The sequence below is a fragment of the Sparus aurata genome, chromosome 21, assembly GCF_900880675.1.
Source record: "Sparus aurata chromosome 21, fSpaAur1.1, whole genome shotgun sequence".
Classification (NCBI taxonomy): domain Eukaryota; kingdom Metazoa; phylum Chordata; class Actinopteri; order Spariformes; family Sparidae; genus Sparus; species Sparus aurata.
Genome location: NC_044207.1, coordinates 31,730,300 through 31,753,932, shown reverse-complemented (window position 1 = coordinate 31,753,932; position 23,633 = coordinate 31,730,300). Strand labels below are relative to the sequence as shown.

The window sequence follows — 23,633 nt, the reverse complement described above, 5'->3', positions numbered from 1 at the left end:
TGTTTGGTCCTTTTTGGATGCAGAGGATGCAGAAGTTCACTCAGCTGATGAAACAGAGACTGAACAGCAATTTGCATCTCGGTTTTGTTCAAAGGAAATCCTCTAGTTTAGTCTCAGTTCTGACACGACATACAGACTGCAGGGGAGATGTCACAGCCCTAGAGTTGTGTAGTGTTGTGTAGTGTTTGTGTGGTGTCACCTTGTTCTCACCCTCCTCCACACCTGATCCTACCTGCCACTCAGGCCGGGTGATACAAAGTTCTGCTGGTGCCGCTGGGCCGGGCAGCTGTGGTGCACAGGAGTGACTGAGCGACACAGTGCACAGGTTCTTTTGGAGCTTTTTGTTGATTAGTGTCATTTTCTTTGTAAATAAACAATTTTCTAGATGAACTATTACCTCCTGTTTCTTTTCCCTCCTTTATTTTGACTGTCACTCCCCTCACCCCCTGGACGTCTTAGATCTTACTTATAATCAGATTCTTATTGATACTTGGTCACTTCTTTTATTTATTAAACAGTAATGATAAGAATCAATCTGCTGTTTTTCTGTAAAACACCTTATTGGGAAAAATGCTGCAGACAGACAGTTTATCATCACCATTATTATTAGATTAATGATAAAAATATAAAAGTGGAAGAACAAAAGAAAAAGAATATTATACCATCACACTGCTTCTCTTTGGTCTATTTTATTTAACATGCTGACAAGTTATCATAATGGTAAAATATCACATACACAAAGACACACTAATGTAAAGCACACACGTGTTAAATATTTCTTTATGATGAGACTGGATTATAGATGAAAAAAAAAAAAACCTTACAAAGATCTGCTGAAATGTGCACAATTGTACAAATTAACAGAGTTGAATGTATTCAACATTGATTAATACTGAAGATGATCTTTGTATTTAATCAGTGGATTTTTACAAATCTTTTCCTTTGTATTTATTCTATATTATTTTACTTTGTATAAATCTATTGGAACAGTTTCAACAGTTTAATTGGTTTTATTTGTATCCTTTACAAATAAAATTTGTATTATTTGTATCCTTTATTTGTACACCTTTAACCAGTGTGGTTGAAGGTGTACAATAAAGCTTAAAAAAAAAAAAACAACCTCACCTGGCCGCAGTTTAAACTTTCAGAGGCGCGTGGAGCTGTGAATGTGCCCGGGGGAAGAAGAGGAGGAGGAGGAGGAAGAGGAAGAGGAGAAAGAGGAGGAGGAGGAGGAAGAGGAGGAGGAGGAGGAAGAGGAGGAGGGCCGGGAAGACGGGACATGACTGAAAGTGAACACTTTCGGGACTCTGGTCATTTGTCGGCACTCACAGGGTTAATGTGAGGAGACGTTGTTCGGTCACCTTTCAGCCATTTTCTTCTGGAGGGAGTTCGCGGTTGTTTTGCCTCAGCTAGCTAAGCTCGGCTAACCTAGCTAACACTAAATGTATGTATGCCTGTGATGACAGCTGTTACCAATATTATAACCCAGCCTGGCTAACGGGATGCTAGCTAACGTTGAGCTGCTTCTTCACTGAGCACAGCTGTAAGGTAAGACAAATACAGTTTTCTTGTAAAAACTAAAATATATAATATGACTGTTGCTGGTCTTTAGGGCTTGTGTTTTACTGTGACAAGTCTCCTGTAAAGTGCACCTCAAACTATCTTAATGTTTTTAACTCAGTAGTTTGTTGCTGTCAATGAAGTGGTTTTCACTCCCAGGGAAATATTAGCACTAATTACAACAAATACAAAATAAAAACCAAATAATGACATTCAAGAAGGCCAACTGCTGTTCGTTAAACCAAGGCAATACGTATTGTATCTGTTGAAAAAAACGCTAAAAAAATGTCTATCGTCATCATTGAAAAGAAGTTGAAGTTGTTTTTAAAAAGTTTTGAAGGACCTTAATTGAAAGTTCACATTTAGAGGTAGTACTTCGCAACACTGTAATTGAATTGAGACATTTGAATGTAGTTTCTGTCAGTCGGGCTCCAAGATGACAATAACTGCACATTATAAATGATATCAGAATCAGAATCAGAATTCCTTTATTGTCCTGCAAATGGTGAAATGTCTTTGTCACAGCAGCCAAAGGACAGCAATATTACAATAAACAATAAAAAAAGTAAAAAATAAACAGTAAAATTAAAGGTAAGAATAGTATAGACTTGTATATACTTGTAAACATAATATTGTACAATATGAACATTTAATTATAACCAGTGTGGCAGCGTGTTGTTATTTATAAATAATAAATAAGGGTATTAAAAGATTGTCCAGATAGTGCAAACCAAAAATGAGAAATGAGTTGTATATAGAGTTTGTATTGAAATAATTAATTAATATAATTTCTATTTAAATAAAAATACATATAATGATATGGACGAGACTCCAACCAGCAGCGTCCTGACTGATAATCCATAAATTAACCTGTTGGACTTCAGCAGACATTTGGACATCAATATGTTAAGTATAATCTTTATTTTTTCAGCCAGTGAACTTGACCCGTGTTATTGTTATTGCGGAGTAATCAACGCTTTAAGAACATGCGTGTTTTACAGCAGTAAGCACAATGTCTTATTTTACATGAACATATAAAACTGCATGTCCCGGAAGCTTTGCTCGCAGAACACATCCTATATGGTTCCATATTTATGACATTTTATATAAATAATCAAATGTGTTAATACAACGTCTTTGTGTAGACCACATATGCAGGGTGCCACATGCTGGACGGGCGCCACCGAATAATTTGTGGCGCCCGTTGGCGCCCTTCCCTCATGTTTTGCCTTGAAAAAAAGAAAGAAAGGTAATAAAAAGGTCCGAGCCTTCAGCTGCGCAATTTAGAAAACGAAGTAAAGAGGAGAACAAGAAATCCCAACATAGAGGTACGTTGTTTTTTATATAATTAAAAACAGCCCTGTCTTATGTTTCATGTGTACTAGCTAGCTGAATTGAAATAGAGCAAAACTAGATAATAATGCTAGACAATGAAGCTATGTTAGCTGCTAATCTACCATCTACACCGCTCTCTGAAGCATATGCCATGTTCCGTTATCCATACTTCCTGTACTTACTATGCTTAGTTTGAGTACTTAGGGTGTTCCGATATCGATCGCGGCGAAAAGAAGTGTACCTAAAAGACCCGGATGGTGCCCTCATAACGGCAAAAACGAGTATGCAACGATGTACACTTTACACACTCAATGGCCGCCATCTTGTCTATGTAGCGGAAGAGGCGGAGCCAGGCAGAGGCGCTCAGCTCGGATTTTTTTTTTTTTAAATGCCTACCAAGACGACAGCCCCTGCGGTGGAGCCATATTGCAGGATTGTAATTGTTAATAAAAAGTAAAGACGTAGATGTCTTTTGTTCACTGTTCAAAGCGGGATGTTTTTGGCAGGTGACGAGCTGCGGCGGCTGTTGAGATCGTAATTTCAAAATTAGTCAAATAAAATGTATTTACAGCGCTTATTTTACATGATGTGGAATGACACAGACTTTATGCACTATGGATCTACTGCTTGTTGGTTGCAGGTCAGGCAACAAATCCTGATCTTGCCGAGGACACCAAAATGGCTGGAGCTGGCCGCATATGACCTGCCAGTGCAATCAGAGATGCATCCACCACTCAAGATCCACTGATCTGTGTAGTGACTCCATCCCAAACACACCAACTGTAATTAGATATTAAAATTAAATACAAATAATTAACTACAAGTTACTGCACACAATAATATTTATTAAAGCCACGCAGCACATTGTAACTAAAGTGACCAAAGCTAAAGCCAACAGAAAAGCTTAACTTCACTGATACACAGTTTAATTTCAGAGAACTTCACATTAGACGTCATGTTTGGTTTAACCTAATCAGGCGACTGCATTTCACTTTTATTTAGCAGTTTATTTGCCTGTGTTTGAGCAGTAGACCATGAGGAGTTACAAGTTTGAGAATTTTCTAGGATGTTCATCTAGTATACTTTGATTATTGTGGGGAATTTTGCAAATCCATGTAATATGTGTCTACTATTTGTGCATCAACTTGACAAAGTTCTTTGGATTGTCAGGTATTGAGTTTGCTGGAATAGCCAACAGTCATTTGTGAAGTCTTTTTATGTTGCAACAATTTCTTGATCTTCCCAGGGGACAGGAAGTAAAAGAAGAAGAGTGGAACAATAGTCACGTGGCTGGATGAGAGACCATCACTCACCAACATTTGAACCCTGTTATTTCACTTTAAATCATGTATTTCATGCATCAGGCCGGATCAGTAAAGCTGATAAATGACGTTCTGGATATGGTGTGGGGTGAGTTTCTTCTTTGTGAGGTAGAGATTTGCGAATTCTCTGAAGAATTTTAGACTCAGTGTGATGAATCAGATCTCTTTAATACATGCTGCATGGACAGAAGATCTCTGTCATTAGCGAAATGTTACTGACTTAAAGTTGTAGTCTGTAACTATTTTTATGTTATGTTTGCTAAAATTATCATTATGATCTGACAGTAGAATAAGATACAGGTCAGCTGTCTGTGGCTCCACCCAGTGGCTGTGATGAGCAGCACATACTGGGCAGTGCCCCTCCCCCCACACAGGTGCAGTGTCTGCTCTCACCTGGTCAGATGCTGCAAAAATGGTGGAGAATGGACAACAACAACAGAGCAGAGGAATACCCCACCATTGGCCACGTCAAAGAGAAGAAATAAGAAGACTGATGAAGAAAAGCAGTGTAAAAAGAAAAACATTTGGACCGAGCCAGAGAGAAAACAAGGATAAACATTGGAGTCATTTGAGAGGTGGAGGAGCTGCGGGATCTGTAAGGACTCAAGAACGACGCAGAGTTAGCACTTTTCTGCTGGACAGGTAAGGACACCTGCTTGATATGTTTCATTCTATGTTTTAGCCACAAGGCTAAGATGGCGGCGGTTACAGTAATACTCGCAAAAGCCATTTCGCTGTACAATGTTGCAGCCGAGCTATGTAGTTTGTGAGTAAACCTAGCTTGATAGCTTGTATGCTAACTCCGGTGTTTAACTCTGTCTTTATGGCTGCTGGTTAGCAACGGTGTCTTTACGTGAGTGGGCAGTTATAATAACGTTAGTTTGTGTACGGTAGCTCTTAAGTGGTTAAACTGGTTCAGAGAAATAACATTCCTCCTGCTTCAGAAAGGCAGCAGGTGATGATGATCACCTGAATGATCACCTGGTAACTCGTCTACATGAATCATGTTTGTTTCTCTGGATATCTGCAGTGACTTTGCAGGAGGCACTCGTCATTGTAATTTATTTGTATTGATCAGAAATAGAACAATCGGTGCTTTTGTTGTTATTGTTATTTTTAATGCGCCATCTTGGTTTTCTGGCTTCCTCTGTTACCATGGTTACAAGCCTGCTCATGCATGGCAGGGTCCTCTGTGGGAGGGGCTTGGAAGGCAGAGATGAAGAAGGACTGATCCGAGAGCAGTTTCATTCTAATATTCTCAAAGTACAAAACAGAAATGAGTTTCCTGCTTTTACAACAGACATCAATCATCTTTTCCCAAAATAGTGACCCCTGATGTTTTATTAGGACAGTAAATGTCATCTTTTCTACCTTCCTGTAAAACCTCAGGTAGAGAGAATTGCCCCTCATATGGCTTTCTGACCCTCACACCTTAAAGGGATTCTCCTTTCCTCCTCTCACATCCTGATATGGTATTTACAGCACATTGATTGCTGAATAGAAAACTATGTAATTTCAAGCAGGGGGAAGAACTGGCAGGTAGAAGAAGTGTTGTTTTTATTTAACATCTGATAAATCTGCCCGAAAAGATGTACAAAGCTGTGGAATACAAAAAGAACATTTAAAATGGCATGATAGAAAGACAGAATCTTCAAACTGTTAGAGCTAATCATGTCCACTTGAGGGCGCTGTTGATCTATAAATGGAGGAGCTGAAGCGCTTCAATCTTGTCAGGTTTTTGTACAGAGTTTTGGTGTTTCCTGTCACTGTGGGCTTCACAGCACAGTAGTACACAGCAGAGTCTGTCACTGCAGCAGAGGAGATCTGCAGATGCATTCTGGTTTTATCATCACTCACGTTGAAAGACAGTCTGGAGTTTGGATTATTTAATATTCCTCCTGTTCCTGAGTGAGAGATGAGGAACTCTGGTGGTTTTCCTGTATATTGCCGATACCAGAAGAAATAATCAGTATAAGTGGCAGCTTTGAAGTATGTGTAGGACAGAGTAACAGTGCTGTCTTCTAAACTGGACTCTTCATTCTTCTCCGGACTGAGTTCTTCACAGCTGACACCTAAAGGAAGAGAAATCTGTTTTATATTATGTTAATGAACGATGAAGAAGTTACTCACATTTATAAAATGTTAGAATCAAACCTCAAAACAGCATAATGTAACATACCTGTTATGATAGTGAGAAACATCAGAGACAGCCCATAATAGTCCAGTGACAGCATGTTGAATAAAGGTAATGTTTCTGGTTTGTGTATTGAACTCTGCTGAATATGGAAGTTCCTCTCTCTTCTATAGTTCAGTAACAGCTCAGCTCCTCCCTGAATCTCTCCGTCTCCTCTTAGATCTGTATTCTCTCTCCTCTCTGTTACATTTCCTCTACCTTCAACTTTGAAATAAATAGATCAAATGTTACACAGGGTTTCCCCTACATGTAATTGACTGTGGCGCACCGCCACGGCAAAATAAAAGCTGCCACACCTTAAAAATTCAGGCATAAATAAATCCAGTGTTAGAGAAAGGAAATATTTTACCGTTGTCTTCCACCGTAGTCTTACGTTAATTAGCATGTTGGATATTTAGCTTGATAATTAGCTAGAGGATTAAAATGGTCACTTAGAGCAGAGTCCTGCATGGGTCACCGTATCTGACCCGTTTTCTGACAGTAGCACAAATTACATTCCGTACCCGAGCCGACCCGCTATAAAGTGATACTGATGCCCGAAGGAAAATTGGACGGACACAATTTTTAAAAGTGAAAGTAAGCCAGCGTGGGGAATGGGAGTTCTGGAATGGCGCAAGCTCATATGAAATATAAATGCGTATTATTTGTGTCACTAATAATGACTGATGATAAGTGACGCATTGAAAATGGCAATTGTAAAACCCGACCCATGTCTCCAGGCGTCCGACCCGATCCGCATCTGTGTCCGACACAGTACATTATTTGCCATGCAGGACTCTGACGTAGATAACTTCTCTCTTGAAACAAATAATAAAAATATTATTTCTTTACAATATTAGAGTTCCTGATGGCTGTGTGAGAGCATTATAACCACAGAAAAAAAAGAAATTCCTTAAGTAGCCTATGACATAAGTACAAATATTACAATATTACAGTGTGCTTTTAAACACTTTATGAGCCATGATCAAGCAGAAAACAGTTGTTTGAATAGTACCACCTCCAATTACTGATATGCATACTAATAGGGGACTAATATTGAAAATATGTGTTTGTGAAATATAGAGTCGGTAATATAGATGGAATTTTTCCTCAACAAATTATGGACATGGATTGTTGATGGATTCCAACAGGATTAAGACCAGATGTCCTCTGTAAGTTTTTAAAATTACTGGAGGTCCCCAGGAAATGCAAGTCCTGTGTGAACATGACTTAAACAGCTTTAAAGGGAAATGTGTCAAATAACAAGTCTAATAACAAAGCTAGGGTACGAATCTGATTTATTAAATCACTTTTATTGTCTTTGTTTTCATGGTGTGTTGAGTTTGAAACTTCATCCAGTTGGTTTGTCATTGATGTGGATTTGCTGCTCATGTGAATCCTCCCACAATGTTTCATCAGCAGCTGTAACCACAGTGACTGTGATAAAACAGGAATTAGCAGAATCCATCTGATATGAAGCTGTGGTTTGAATACCACTTCCCTCCTCTTTGAAGAGTAGTCAGATATCTGTGTTCAGGTTTTTGTACAGCCTCTTCTACACTTTGTATCACTGTGCTTCTTCTAGAGCACAGTAGTAGAGAGCCGTGTCTGCCAGGGTTAGCTCTCTGATGGTCAGTGAAGTTGATGTTTGTGTTGTTTGAGATTCATATCGATTGTTAGGAATATACTCCTGACCAGTCCGTGATCTTGCTCCTTTCCAGAGTATAAACTGAGGAGCCTGAAGGTCAGAATGATGTCTGTACCAGTTCAGGTCAATATTGTCGTAACTTGTCTCAAATTGACATGTGAGTTTGACAGATTGTCCTTCGGTTCCACTTACTTCATCTTTTTCAGGAGAGATGCTGTCTCCAGCTATTAGTCCTGGAAAAAGTGTAGAAAATGAAGCCATTAGACTAACATTGTTCATGAGGCTGAGAGGAGAAGACAGTGGAAAATATCAAGTGTACAGTGTTACTCTGTGCTCCTTCACAGTCACATACAAACAATATCATTCAATGAACATCCATTTTGTCAATCTGATGAAAACATGAGGAGCATTGACTCTGTCAGAGCAAAGACATGAGAAAAGTGATGAAATCCACGTTGTGTATATGTGGTTAATGCAGCAGGTTCAACAACACTTAAATTCCTGTTGTGTTCCAAAACTCACCTGTAAAGTGACAGAAGAGTAAAAAGAAGTAAAGCAACATGTCTTTGGATTTATTAAAGCCAGACAGACAGCAGATGAGCAGTGTTCTTCCACTGCAGCACAATGAGGAAGGAATGATGTCATTGGTTGAGTTGAGGCTAAATAGGCGGGGCCAATCAGCTCTTCACATTATTTATTCACTTCAACTCAACCAATCCATTTCTGTCTGTTGTCACAGCAGCTCTGTGTGGAATCTTTATTGGTTGATGTTTTGTTGTATTTGTCATCAGTCCAGTGACACTGGCTCAGACTGTAATGGGTTCATGGTGTGTGACTCCCTCTAGTGGATGTTGTGGAGTATTGTGTTGTCTTTGCTCCAAAGGTTTTTGTACAGAGTTTTGGTGTTTCCTGTCACTGTGGGCTTCACAGCACAGTAGTACACAGCAGAGTCTGTTACTGCAGCAGAGGAGATCTGCAGATGCATTCTGGTTTTATCATCACTCACTTTGACAGACAGTCTAGAGACTGAACCCGATAATAATTGCCCTGTTCCAGAATGAGAGATTAGGAACTCTGGTGGTTTTCCTGGATATTGTTGATACCAGAAGAAATAATCACCACCAGTAGCTTGTTTGGAGTATGTGTAGGACAGAGTAACAGTGCTGTCTTCTAAACTGGACTCTTCATTCTTGACTGGACTGAGTTCTTCACAGCTGACACCTAAAGGAAGAGAAATATGTTTTATATTGTGTTTTTTTTAAAAAACTCAAAAGAAATGAACTGCCTTCAGAAAAGATTAGAATTTAACTTGACAGAATAAAAGCATGATGTAACATACCTGTTATAATAGTGAGAAACATCAGAGTCAGCCCATAATAGTCCAGTGACAGCATGTTGAATAAAGGTAATGCTTCTGGTTTGTGTATTGAACTCTGCTGAATATGGAAGTTCCTCTCTCTTCGTTAGTTCAGTAACAGCTCAGCTCCTCCCTGAATCTCTCCGTCTCTTCTTAGATCTGTATTTTCACCTCTTCTTCTTCCTCCTGGTTAACAGACTGAAGGCAACAGTTTGTAACAGCTGGAGCTGGGAAGTTTTCTTTGTTGTAGTTTGTGTTTGATTCCTTGATTACTGGAATGATTTACAGAAATGTAGCTGTGATGGTTTCAAGGATGGATCATCTTTTCAGGCTTTGCATAGAAAAGAGGGACTTATTCTATACTCCTAAAGTAGAGACAACTTTATTTAATCACTGTACAAATTTTATCTTGTTACTGGTAACATGCAGAGATATATGTTGTGCCTCACAAGGGGCACACCATGTAATGCTTCATGTTACATTAACACAGGGAGTTTTGGGTTAAATTAGTCAATAATGATTAATGATCACCAGGGATGATTTTTAATGATAAGTAATAACATTTCACTCCATCTCCTCTTAGATCTGTATTTTTCTTCTCTCTGTTACACTTCCTCTACCTTCAACTCTGAAATGACACTGATGCTGCAGTCACCATCATATAAATCATGTTTCACTCATGTTGGATACAAACCAGTGTTTTTGTGTTGCTGATGAGTCAAACATGAAACACATGCCAAGTTACTTCTTTTGAAAATGGAGGCTTCTTTATAAAAAGACTCTTTTCTGTTCAGTCTCTACCAACAGGATTTCTTTAAGTGTCAGCAGAGAGAGCTGAATATCAAGCAGGTCTTCCTTAGTTTAAACAGTCGCTAAATACTGACTTTAGTTCTAGATTCTGCTCATATTCCAATATCACACAATGTCTCTTAGTTTGACAGAAGTTCTTCTGTCCACTGATGAATGTTTTTGTTCCTGTTGGAAATAAAGTCATTAAATATTTGATCAACAATGATGTATTACTGATGAACACAGTCAACATCCAGAGAAACACATCATGTGTCAGTTAAAGTAATCAGTGATTATTATATCCTCCTATTTGTCTTCTGTACCAAACTGTCATGTAGTGCAATGATTTCACACATAAAACTCATCAGTTCCACCCTTTTGTGTTTGTGAGATTATGAGTCCAAAGATGGTAGACGTCATAGTCACATCCAGCTGCATATAAATATATACTCTTTCTTCCTCCACACCTTATTGCAGGGATCATCAAGTCTCATCTGTAGTGAAATTGACATGTAGACTTAAAATACAAAGCTTAAAATTTTGAAATGTTCATTCCTTATTAAAAATGAGAAAAATACTTAAACGTATGTTATGTATGAACGACACACAACTAGAGTTGCACGATACCCGCGGTATCCATGCTACCCCGCGGTGCCAAATCCTAACGGTTCCTACTATGCTAGAAATTCTACACGATGGTACTACCGTGGATAACTATACTACCGGTGCCAGTTTCCGCTACATAGCGGCCGCCTCTACTCTCCTCCCGGCTTCTCACTGCATGGCATGCTACTCCCTTGTAAACAAACCCACATGCAACTACTGCAACCGAACTACACAGCTGCTGAATGATTGGCTGTTTGCCTGTTACTGGTGATGTCCGGGGATATGATAGGCTGTTTCCGCACGCTGGGTCCGCCCGTCTGTTAGCTGATTGGCTGTTCGTGTGTTTCTGCCGGCAAGAACGAACTCCATGAAGACAGCTCCGCTTCGATAGAAATTCGCTTCAAAACTAACAACAAGCTAAAGTTCTGTCTCGCCCAGGCGCGCACACTGCTCACAGTCACTAACACGAGACAACACACTCACCATGGCAGAAGCACCAGGACCGAGCGGTGAGTCTGCCGCGGCGGTGTCGTCAGTGGCACCACTAATTTTGCTCGAAAAAACAAACTCCAAAAGTCACATTTGGAACTATTTTAGCTTTAAACAAGGCACAGCCGGTAAAGCAATAGACGATGGCCGTCCGCTGTGCAGGCGCTGCCACCAAGCTATAGGAGCCAAAGGAGGGAACACATCCAACCTCATAAACACCTGCAGGGTCGTCACCCAAATTTATATGTCGAATACCAGGTTAGTATGCCCTGTTTATTTTCTCATTGGCTAATATTAGTCTATATGCTCCGCGTACAGGCTGATGAATGAAGAGTTAAAGGATGTCAAAGTATAAAGCGTCTAGAAAATGCATAAAAATATAGTTTTCACAGGGAATCAGTTCCTGTTTATTGTTATTTTGTCCTCTATGGTTTATCATGTTGGAGAAGAAGCATTATTGTCAAATGGATTTTTTTAAAAGACAGTGGATTTGTTATCCTAAGTTGGTTATTTATATTATCCATCCATCCATCCATTTTCTTCCGCTTATCCGGGGCCGGGTCGCGGGGGCAGCTGCCTGAGCAGGGACACCCAGACTTCCCTCTCCCCGGATACTGCCTCCAGCTCTTCCGGGAGGACCCCAAGGCGTTCCCAGGCCAGCTGAGTGACATAGTCACACCAGCGTGTCCTGGGTCTTCCTCGGGGTCTCCTCCCGGAGGGACATGCCAGGAACACCTCCCGAGGGAGGCGTCCCGGGGGCATCCGAAACAGATGCCCGAGCCACCTCAGCTGGCTCCTCTCGATGTGGAGGAGCAGCGGCTCTACTCTGAGCTCCTCCCGGGTGACAGAGCTCTTCACCCTATCTCTAAGGGAGCGCCCTGCCACCCTGCAGAGGAAACTCATTTCGGCCGCTTGTATCCGGGATCTTATTCTTTCGGTCATGACCCAGAGTTCATGGCCATAGGTGAGGGTCGGAACGTAGATTGACTGGTAAATCGAGAGCTTCGCCTTTCGGCTCAGCTCTCTCTTCACCACGACAGACCGATACAAAGACCGCATTACTGCGGCCGCTGCACCGATCCGTCTGTCAATCTCACGCTCCGTCCTTCCCTCACTCGTGAACAAGACCCCAAGATACTTAAACTCCTCCACTTGAGGCAGGAACTCTCCTCCCACCTGGAGGGAGCAGGCCACCTTTTTCCGGTCGAGAACCATGGCCTCGGATTTGGAGGTGCTGATTCTCATCCCAGCCGCTTCACACTCGGCTGCAAACCGCCCCAGGGCATGCTGGAGGTCCCGGCTCGAAGGAGCCAACAAGACCACGTCATCCGCGAAAAGCAGAGACGAGATCCATTGGCTCCCGAACCAGATCCCCTCCGGCCCGTGGCTGCGCCTAGAAATTCTGTCCATAAAAGTAATGAACAGAACCGGTGACAAAGGGCAGCCCTGCCGGAGTCCAACATGCACTGGGAACAGGTCTGACTTACTGCCGGCAATGCGAACCAGGCTCCTGCTCCGGCAGTACAGGGACCGCACGGCCCTTAACAGAGGGCCCCCGACCCCGTACTCCCGGAGCACCCCCCACAGTATGCCACGAGGGACACGGTCGAATGCCTTCTCCAAGTCCACAAAACACATGTGGACTGGTTGGGCAAACTCCCATGAACCCTCGAGCACCCTGCGGAGGGTATAGAGCTGGTCCAGTGTTCCACGGCCAGGACGAAAACCGCATTGTTCCTCCTGGATCCGAGGTTCGACTATCGGCCGAATTCTCCTCTCCAGTACCCTGGAATAGACTTTCCCGGGGAGGCTGAGGAGTGTGATCCCCCGATAGTTGGAGCACACCCTCCGGTCCCCCTTTTTAAATAGGGGGACCACCACCCCGGTCTGCCAGTCCAGAGGCACTGTCCCCGACTGCCACGCGATGCTGTAGAGACGTGTCAGCCAAGACAGCCCCACAACATCCAGAGACTTGAGGTACTCAGGGCGGATCTCATCCACCCCCGGTGCTTTGCCACTGAGGAGCTTACGGACTACCTCAGTGACTTCGGCTTGGGTGATGGATGGGTCAACCTCTGAGTCCCCAGCCTCTGCTTCCTCAATGGAAGGCGTGTCAGTGGGATTGAGGAGATCCTCGAAGTATTCCTTCCACCGCCCGACGATGTCCCCAGTCGAGGTCAACAGCTCCCCACCTCCACTGTAAACAGTGTTGGTGGAGGACTGTTTCCCCCTCCTGAGGCGCCGGATGGTTTGCCAGAATTTCTTCGAGGCCGACCGGTAGTCCTTCTCCATGGCCTCCCCGAACTCTTCCCAGACCCGAGTTTTTGCTTCCGAGACTGCCCGTGCTGCCGCACGCTTGGCCTGCCGGTACCCGTCAGCTGCCTCAGGAGTCCCCCGGGCCAGCCAGGCCCGGTAGGACTCCTTCTTCAGCTTGACGGCAACCCTTACTTCCGGGGTCCACCACCGGGTTCGGGGATTGCCGCTGCGACAGGCACCGGAGACCTTACGGCCACAGCTCCGGACAGCCGCGTCAACAATGGAGGTGGAGAACATGGTCCATTCGGACTCTATGTCCCCAGCCTCCCTCGGGATCTGGTCAAAGCTCTCCCGGAGGTGGGAGTTAAAGATCTCCCTGGCAGAGGGTTCTGCCAAACGTTCCCAGCAGACCCTCACGATACGTTTGGGCCTGCCAGGTCTGTCCAGCTTCCTCCCCCGCCAGCGGATCCAACTCACCACCAGGTGGTGATCAGTTGACAGCTCAGCCCCTCTCTTCACCCGAGTGTCCAAGACATACGGCCGGAGGTCAGATGACACGACCACAAAGTCGATCATTGATCTCCGGCCTAGGGTGTCCTGGTGCCACGTGCACATATGGACACCCTTATGCTTGAACATGGTGTTAGTTATGGACAAACTGTGACTAGCACAGAAGTCCAGTAACAAAACACCACTCGGGTTCAGATCGGGGAGGCCGTTCCTCCCAATCACACCCCTCCAGGTAACACTGTCATCGCCCACGTGGGCGTTGAAGTCCCCCAGGAGAACGACGGAGTCCCCGGTTGGAGCACTCTCCAGTACCCCTCCCAGGGACTCCAAGAAGGCCGGGTACTCTGCACCGCTGTTCGGCCCATAAGCCGAGACAACGGTGAGAGCCCTATCCCCGACCCGAAGGCGCAGGGAAACGACCCTCTCGTTCACCGGGGAGAACTCCAACACATGGCGGCTGAGCTGGGGGGCTATAAGCAAGCCTACACCAGCTCACCGCCGCTCGCCGCGGGCAACTCCAGAGTGGAAGAGAGTCCAGCCTCTCTCAAGGAGTTGGGTTCCAGAGCCCAGGCTGTGCGTGGAGGTGAGACCGACTATTTCTAGTCGGTACCGCTCAACCTCCCGCACCAGCTCAGGCTCTTTCCCCCCCAGTGAGGTGACATTCCATGTCCCCATGGCTAGAGTCACCATCCGGGGATCGGGCCGCTGGGGCCCCCGCCCACGACCGCCACCCATATCCCTCTGCACCGGCCCCTTCTGAACCCTCCCGCGAGTGGTGAGCCCACGGGAGGGCGGGCCCACGTTGCTCGTTCGGGCTGCGCCCGGCCGGGTCCCGTGGGCAGAGACCCGGCCACCAGGCGCTCGCCTGCGAGCCCCAACCCCGGGCCTGGCTCCAGGGTGGGGCCCCGGTGACGCCGATCCGGGCGACGTGCACGTCCTTGGTAGTATGACTTTCATCAGTTATTTATATTAGTTAAACATAAATGATGTTCAAAGGAAACTGAATGATTATATGATTTAAACCATATAAATTCTAACTCCTTTTTTTTTGTTTTTTATTGCTTATATGCTTTTGTTCATGTACTGTTGTTGACCCAGTTATGAACTAAATCCATTAGGACCATTAGGCTAATTCATGTTATGTATTTCCCACTCCTTATTTCAGAGAGAGCCATCCAACCCAAAAGGGAAGCAACCCATGGCCAAGACCATACCTTTTTTTTTTATTTTAACTTTTTAATAAATGTTATTCATAAAAACATTTGTTTCAGTCTAATTCCTGCTTCACCAGTATTATGTTTATCATGCACCAAACAACATTATAAGAATTTATAACTTGTACAAATACGTTGCAGTTCATAAAAATAATAATAAATAATAATAAAAAAAAGGCTGCAGTATCGCGATAATACCCGGAACCGTGATACTTTGTCTGGTATAGTATCGTGGTTACTCATTTTGGTATCGTGACAACTCTACACACAACCCTGTAACAGAGAGGTAAAGTGCAAATAGAAACAAAAGTGCACATGTAAACTACAGCTTCAGTCCTAAGTGAGAACAAAGCCTCCCTTATAAAGTCCAATGAAAGTGGCAGAGAGACTGATGACACATATAGGCCTTCCAATTGTTGTTGTAAATGACCGCTGCAACTAAGATAAGGCTACATCACCAAGATCCCTCCGACCGCAGACCGTTTAGCTCAACGTAGTTAAAAAATCTGAGGAATCCGACATCTTCAACAAATGAAAAGGACTGGTTGTCCAGAGCGACACACTCCATCAGTTTCTGAGTGATGCCTTTTGCCCTCGTGGTTGTAATTCTTGGCTTTAACCAAAGACTGTAGAGGAGACAGGTGGTGAGTTTTCTCTGGCCAGTTACCTGTTGTTTCCCCGTGTCCTTGTTTGTTGTCACAAACTTGGGGTAACCTTCCGATTGACGGTTCTTCAAATGGACAATTAAGTTTGTGGTGTTAAAAGAATGCATCTTGGCTCCTTCTTGCATCACAGACACTGAACAATCATTGCAAATACAAACTTTGCTATCTGTTTCCGACACCTTTAAAAACTTCGGCACTGCCTCGCTCTTCTGCTGGTTGATGTAAGCGACGTATCATGTCGCACTGCGTCACAAAATCCTCGTGCCATCGGGCATTTAATCTGATTCAATCAAGGCAGCAGCATTTTATTTATTTATTGGCTTATTGAATCCTAAAGTTAATTTTAAAGTCAATATCGGCCGATACCAATAGCTTGTCGATATTATTGTGCATCCCTAATGGTAACTGCTCGGCAGCTATTCTTGTCCTCTAACTGGCTAATAGACCTCCTCAAACTCAACTGGTTGTTTGAGCAAATCAAAAACACTCACTGTAACTTAACAGAGGTGGAAGAAGTATTCCATTCCAATTTTCCCTGCTAATACAAAGCACTTCATATGAAACTATATTTAAAGTACCAAAACAGAGAGTACTCGTTATGCAGTGTTTCATTTCAGACACAGATTACTGGATTATAATTACTGATGCATGAATGTGTTCACCACTTTATTTTACTAGTATGTGAGCTCCTCTGTGGATGTGTTGGCGCTGAATGTAAACTGGTGAGGGTCCAGTTTAACTCAGTCTGAGCAGGACACTGCTGATCCTGACAGTGTTTGAAGCTCTGAAAGCTGAGTAGACCTCAGTTTTTCCTGAGACGATCAAAGTGAGCATAAAATGTGTTGAACTCATCAGCTAAGGTAACCACACACATTAGGGGCGTGCTCAATTTAATACAGTGCCTACAAAAAGTATTCAGCTCCTTGGATGTTTTTCCCTTTTAGGTGAACATAATTTAGCTTTTTTGACAAAAACTTAATGTCAAATAAGTGATTGCATTAACCTAGTATTAACCTTGTTAAATTGACTGACCTAATTGGACAGAAGTCCAGCCAATTGGTGCTAGTAGTCTCACAGTTGGTGAAATGGAGAACACCTGAGTGCAGTGAATGTAGTATAAAGACACCTGTGTCTGAAGGTCCAGTCACTGGTTAATCAGTATTCATGGCTACAGTTACTCCATGAAGACAAAAGAACACTCCAAGCAACTCTGTGAAAAGGTTATTGAAAAGTAAAAGTGAGGGGATGGAAACAGAAACATTTCCAAACCTTGAACATCCCTCAGAGTTCATTTAGATCCATCATTAAGAAAAGGAATATGGAATATGGAACATGTGTAAATGTGCCTGGAGCAGGCCGTCCTCACAAACTGAGTTACTGTGCAAGAAGGAGATGAGTGAGGGAAGCCACCAAAACACAGAGGACTACTTGGCAACACAGACCTCATCACATCCTGCTGCAGTTTAACAGTGTGTGACTCCCTCTAGTGGATGTTGTGGAGTATTGTGTTGTCTTTGCTCCAAAGGTTTTTGTACAGAGTTTTGGTGTTTCCTGTCACTGTGGGCTGCAGAGCACAGTAGTACACAGCAGAGTCAGACAGCTGAAGCTTCTGGATCTTCAGAGGAACTGAGTTGTTGATGATTGTAGCATTAAATCTGTCTTTCTCAAAGTCAGCAGCATGTTCTACTGTTTGTGAGAAACATTTCAGCATGTACTCTGGGAAGTTGTTTACTTCTTGTTTGTACCAGAACAAATAGGGAAATGCGGTGGTTGTCTCAAATGTGCAGTCAAGTGTTACTGGGTCTCCTTCAGCAGAGGACATGCAGAGGAAGAGATGAATCAATAAAGATGATTGATTAATGGAGAACAATCAGTAGGTTTAAAGAGTTACCTAGCCAGAGAGTCAGACACTCAGACATGTAGAATATTTGTGATTTTTACTGACTGCTGTCACTTTAAAATATATGAGTTAGTTAACAAAGATGATCTAATCTGGTTTTCTGTATCATGAGAATTAAAATCACTCACAGTTCAGTTACTGCTAGAACTGCATATTTCTCCAGCCTAATAAACAATAATAAACACAATCCTAGATTTCTCTTCAACACTGTGGCTAAACTTACTCAAAAACCACAGTCGGTGAGCTGTGCACCCTTTAATGCAAATGATTTCTTAGATTTCTTTTGCAATAAAATTGATGAGATCAGAATTAAAATTAACTCATCATCTCTGGCTTCCTCGTCAAACCTTGTCAAAAATTGTCCTGCTGCCGATTTGAAAATATCTCCCTTCAGATACTGTCTAAAATTGTCTCATCCTCTAAACCAACTACCTGCGTCCTGGACCCCTTTCCGGCAAAACTGTTTAAAGAACTATGGCCAGCGCTGGGACCTACAATGTTAAATATTGTTAACTCATCTCTCATGACTGGTGTTGTCCCTTCTAGTTTTAAGTCTGCTGTGGTTAAGCCTCTACTTAAGAAACCACACCTCTACCCAGGATCCCTAAACAACTATCGACCAGTATCCAACCTTCCCTTCTTCTCGAAAGTCTTAGAAAGAGTCGTGTCCCAACAACTTTCAGGCTACCTACTCAATAATAATCTCATGGAACCCTTTCAGTCAGCGTTCAGAGCCTGTCACTCCACCGAAACCGCCCTTACTAAAGTGGTAAATGACATTCTACTTACCTTAGACCCTAACTCGACCTCAGTGCTCATGTTACTGGATCTCAGCGCTGCATTTGATACTATAGATCATGGCATACTGTCAGACAGACTTGAAAGTCAATTTGGCATCTCTGGCCTGGCCCTAGCCTGGCTAAAATCGTACCTGTCCGAAAGAACACAATGTGTTTCCTACAATGGTACGTCATCAATTTTTACTGCTGTGAAGTATGGAGTTCCCCAGGGCTCTGTCTTGGGCCCTTTGCTCTTCTCTTTATATATTTCACCTCTCGGCCAAATTATTCGGAGCTATGGAATACATTTCCACTGCTATGCGGACGACACTCAGCTGTATGTGCCCTTAAAAGCTGATGACAAATCGCAAATCACGAAGCTAGAGGCCTGCCTATATGCAGTGAAGAAGTGGATGTCAGAAAACTTAATAAATACTGCATTTCTCTAACCTTTGTTTTTGTTTTCTGTTCCCACAAGCTGCAAGCTGTGTCACTCTCTATAGCTTTCTCCTCCCCTCCTCTTCTCTCTCCTCCTTCTCTTTCTCCTCCTCCCCTCTTTCTTTCAGGCTCCCTTCTGATGGACCACAGCCCCCTGGGACCATCTACCATTTCGGGGCTCCTGCTGCCTTGAAATACTGACTGATCTGGATCGTCACACCCCGGGCTCTGCTGGATCATTGCTCTCCTCTGCTTCACTATCTCCTCATATCTTTATTTCTGTAAATCTTGATGCCTCTCTCTGTCTATTACTAATTATGTTGTGTGGCCTGCCCTCTTCCTGGTCAACATGGTGGACAGGAGGTCGTCTGGCTCGGGCTCCACTTGGCGATGCCTCGTCCTGCTCGGTCGTCTCCTGGTTCCACTAACATTGCATAACTTGTATCAGATCTTCTGTTGATGTAACTTGTAAACTGTGAATTGTTGCTCTTTTCTGTACACGCAACATCTATTGCATGTCTGTCCGTCCTGGAAGAGGGATCCCTCCTCTGTGGCTCTTCCTGAGGTTTCTTCCATTGTTTTTTTTTACCCTGTTAAAAGGTTTTTTTTTCCATCAACATGTGAAGTTTTTCCTCACTCGAATCGAGGGTCTAAGGACAGAGGATGTTGTTCACTGTACAGATTGTAAAGCCCACTGAGGCAATGTAATTGTGAATTTTGGCTATATAAATAAAATTGATTTGATTTGATTTGATTCAGTTAAATGTTATAAAACAGTCTTAAAAGTCAACTTGTTGTATTTTATGTCTCACCAAAGAACAGAGCAGCAAGAATAATCCACAGCCAATGTTCCATCTCTACAACAAGGTTTTTTAGCTGATGTTCAACATTCAGTGTGAGAGTTTTTCTCTTCACAGCAGCAGTTATTATTGACAGAATGGTTGAACACAGTGCAGAAGTAGAGCACCGCCTACTTGATGATGTCGCCCTCTAGTGGAGGTAAAAAGTTCAGAACAACAGTGTGGAAGAAGAAAGGCTTCCAGCAGCTTGTCAGTGTGTCAGCTTGTGTTTTTGTACAGAGTTTTGGTGTTTCCTGTCACTGTGGGCCTCACAGCACAGTAGTACACAGCAGAGTCTGTCACTGCAGCAGAGGAGATCTGCCCATGCATTTTGGTTTTATCCTCACTCACGTTGAAGGACAGTCTAGAGACTGGATCAGATATTTGTGTTCCATAGTGAGAAATAAGGAACTCTGGTGGTTTTCCTGGATATAGTCGATACCAGTAGAAATAATCACTACCAGTAGCTTGTTTGGAGTATGTGTAGGACAGAGTAACAGTGCTGTCTTCTAAACTGGACTCTTCATTCTTGGCTGGATTGAGTTCTTCACAGCTGACACCTAAAGGGAGAGAAATCTGTTTTAAGCTTTGGAGGAAAAAAAACCTCAAAATAAATTAATCACATTTGTCAGTGGAATTAAACTTTTTCATGCTGCATAATGTAACATACCTGTTATAATAGAGAGAAACATCAGAGACAGCCCATAATAGTCCAGTGACAGCATGTTGAATAAAGGTAATGTTTCTGGTTTGTGTATTGAACTCTGCTGAATATGGAAGTTCCTCTCTCTTCTATAGTTCAGTAACAGCTCAGCTCCTCCCTGAATCTCTCCGTCTCCTCTAAGATCTGTATTTTCACCTCCTCTTCTTCCTCCTGGTTAACAGACTGAAGGCAGCAGTTTGTAACAGCTGATTACTGGAATTATTTCCAGAAATGTAGCTGTGATGATTTCAATGATGGATCATCTTTTCAAGGTTTTTGACGAGAAGACATCCACATTGTATACTCCTAATGTAGAGTCAAAACTTTTTCATCACTGTACAACTTAATCTTGTTACTGGCAACATGAAGAGATATATGTTGTATGTTGTCTCACACGGGGAAACATATATGGTGATTCATCTTGAGGTATCTGGATGGCAACACATTCTGATCTTTGATTTTACTTAGTTTAGATTTAACGATGACTAACTGTTTCTCCTTGTGTGAGTGAAGGAATGTAGATGTTGTGGAGCTTGCAGGTCCAGAGGTCTCAGAGTTGTTTTTCAGCTGTGGGTGTGTTAAAGGTTAGCAAATGGCAAGGCCACCATAAAGCACTAAACTGACTTTGGCTCTCACGTCAAACGGTGATAGATGGCTAAACGTTTATCTCCCTGTAGAAGGACAGAGAGACCATTTTGTGGAGAAGAGCTAAGGTTGACCGCAATTTATTTGTAACCATTTATAGTGTTTTTCAGCAGAGAAATATAGTTTGCCAAATCGATGACAAAGACGTTGAACAGAACATTCTTTATAATGCAGCTGATGAATCGTCCGCTGAAATACAAGTCCTTTAATCAGTCTTTTAAAACTGACATGGCCCATACCGTGCTCTTTTTTGTGTTTAGTTCGTGTGTCGATCCTCTTCTATTTTATCAATGTCTCTGTCATCAAAAACTTTGTACCATTTCACTTCTCCCTCTTCACTGCTTTCCTCTCTTTTCCTTTTCATGACAGCTGACGACAACTCAGCCTTTTGCCAAGAGTTGAAATCACCGTATTTTCAAGAATATCAAAATTAACGTGAAACTCATCCATACTAGTGGCCCAGGAGTAACGATACGTTTTTTTCCAATATGAAGTGGGCAACAGATCAGCTGACGTTGCTTAGTGACCGAAAATGCTGGGGTGATAAGCGACCAGACTACTTGCGCAGCAAAGATTGTAGACCACGAAGTGATACGAAATACGTGAAGCAGAGGCAAAAAGGCCACTTTCCTTGACGACGGTCAAATGTGCTTAGCAGCGTTTAATTATACGAAAATAATTGACAGCCGAATGTTGGGAAGGCCCATTCAAGTGAATGAAGCATTCTGCATCATTAACCCTCTGAGGTTGTTTGACGCAGCAACGTGTTAAAATCACGTGACCAATTTAAGATGACGTAGCAGCGAGACGGAGCCTCTGGGAGTCTCAGTTTCGACTGTGTGGAGCAGACTTCGAACTAAATACCAGTTTTTAAATCAAGTTGATAGGCCAAGTAAAACTGGATTTATGATATATTATGTACGGCACGCTTTTTCGCTAACGTTGCCGTTCGGTGGAGGAAGAGACGGTAAAAACGGGCTTCTCTCGCAAAAGTCTCCGCAACCAGGATGTGATGAAAAAACACGTTCCTATTGGTGGAAAAAGGTACCACACCAGCCAATCACAAAATAATAAGGCAAACCACGTGATTTGGTTGCTGAGGAACGGGGGGAAGATGCGGGAGGGACACCGAAGAATGACTGACAGCGACAGTGCCAGTGACAGAGACAGCAAGTTTTGAGAGTTGAGATTTGTGACGTTTGGCGTGTGTCGTGTATAGTTAGTGTGTTATATAGTGTTCAGTGTAGTGTGTTTAGTGTGTAGTGGAGTCGTTTTTTGTTTAATGAGTCAAAACAATGAGGAGACTGCTGAATGTGAAGCAGGCAGCACAGCTCTTCATTCAGCTGGAGGAGCTGATGCAGGCCTGAGCCTGAGGCATTGCCTGCATTTAAATGTAAATAGTTGCATATAACTTTGTAAATTTAAAAAACGTATGCACACCTTTTGCAAACAACAATTTATATTTGTATTATAAGTAATACAAATGGTTTGTTATTTAGTTTTTAAGGTGAAATATAGTGGTAAAATAAAAAATAGTCAAAAATGATACCCCAGAGGATTAAGAGGAGCGGAGTAGTAAATTATGAGAATATTACAAAGACAATGCATTTTAGTTTTCCTTCTAAACTCTGGTCAATGATCACATTTCATATTTTCTGTGAAAATAAATGTTGTTTAACAAACATCCAACCAGGATTTGGTGACATAATATTGACATCTAAAATGTTCACTCTTAGATGATTTTTGCCTCTATTGATCTGAGTAACATATTACATATTCCCCCCCTTTTTTTTTAAACGACTGTGATATTGTTAATTCATCGTTTGATTCAGTCTAATGGTGTTTCACACACATCAAACCAGGATTTAAACCAGTTTAACAGTGTGTGACACCCTCTAGTGGATGTTGTGGAGTATTGTGTTGTCTTTGCTCCAAAGGTTTTTGTAGAGTTTTGGTGTTTCCTGTCACTGTGGGCTTCACAGCACAGTAGTACACAGCAGAGTCTGTCACTGCAGCAGAGGAGATCTGCAGATGAAACTCCTTTCTGTTCTTGTCATGTGTAAAAGAAAACTTCTCTGTTTTCTCTGAAAATTCTGTCATGAGAAACTGTGGAGATGAACTGGACTTCTGTTGATACCAGTAGAGGTAGTCAACAGAGCCTGAATAGTTGCAGGAGAGAGTCACAGTGTCTCCTTCCACAGCCAGCATTACATCTTTTAATGGTTTCACTAAATCCTCAGAGGATCCTGAAAGAACAAACATACATTTCACTGTGACATTTGTATTTCTTTACAGTGAGTTTAATCAAAGAAAAACTTGATTAAAGTTGACTTACCAGCATGAAACATGAAGATCATCATCCAGATTAAAAAGAGCTGCATTATCTTCAGTTGTAGTGAATGAAG

At 42.6% G+C, this 23,633-nt stretch overlaps 1 long non-coding RNA gene across 1 annotated transcript; it reads left to right on the top strand.

Moving 5' to 3' along the window:
- The first annotated feature begins 1,279 nt into the window (after positions 1–1,279).
- On the top strand, positions 1,280–4,292 carry LOC115573238 (uncharacterized). The gene is made up of 3 exons (XR_003982245.1): positions 1,280–1,548; positions 3,536–3,677; positions 4,142–4,292. It is a non-coding gene; the product is annotated as an uncharacterized LOC115573238 (long non-coding RNA).
- Positions 4,293–23,633: the final 19,341 nt, after the last annotated feature.